The following is a 639-nucleotide window of genomic DNA, read 5'->3' as shown; positions in this document are numbered from 1 at the left end:
TGAACTAGCTCTAGGTAATGAAATTTACAAAACGAATAGATATAATTACTGAACAGACACTGAATTTCATGTTAATGATACCATTACAAAGGTATGTCTAGATGAATACAAGATTTGTGTGAAAAAAAGAGACAAGAAAAATGTATATATTTTTTAAGCATCAGAGGTGCACCGTGAGACAAACCAAGCTGGGTGTAATAGAGAAAAAATACTATTGTTCACTTTTTCCCAAGCTGTTGCACTGGACGTAGGCTTTTGTGATTTGAATGTTTGGAAGTGATCAGATACTCATAACCCTTTTTACCTTTTTGGGTATCAGAAAAATAAGTCAAATCAGCACTTTTTATTTTTCTTGTTTCTACACCCACAGCAGTAATGTCTTCTTTATCACGTTTCCCACAGTAATTAATTGCTAGAAAATTCTACTTGTATTATGGTAAAAACTTAAATTGTTCTCTACTTGCTTTGCTGATTTTGGAAATAATTTATTAGTGTTGAATACTATACAAGACTTTTGGTTCCTCCAGTTCAGAAATGAGTTGTAGAGGAATTTTATATTTCAGCTAACATTATGAATATGTTTCAGATAATACAAGGAAAGAAAACAGTTTGATCAGATCTAACATTTGTGATTAGACA

At 31.3% G+C, this 639-nt stretch overlaps 1 protein-coding gene across 2 annotated transcripts in view; it reads left to right on the top strand.

Moving 5' to 3' along the window:
- The window catches only part of LOC119591264 (8-oxo-dGDP phosphatase NUDT18-like), a 40396-nt gene that overhangs the window by 36354 nt on the left and 3403 nt on the right, over positions 1 to 639 (top strand). The window lies entirely within an intron of this gene.

The sequence above is a fragment of the Penaeus monodon genome, chromosome 28 (assembly GCF_015228065.2).
Source record: "Penaeus monodon isolate SGIC_2016 chromosome 28, NSTDA_Pmon_1, whole genome shotgun sequence".
Lineage (NCBI taxonomy): Eukaryota > Metazoa > Arthropoda > Malacostraca > Decapoda > Penaeidae > Penaeus > Penaeus monodon.
This window is presented reverse-complemented; position numbering and strand designations above follow the sequence as displayed.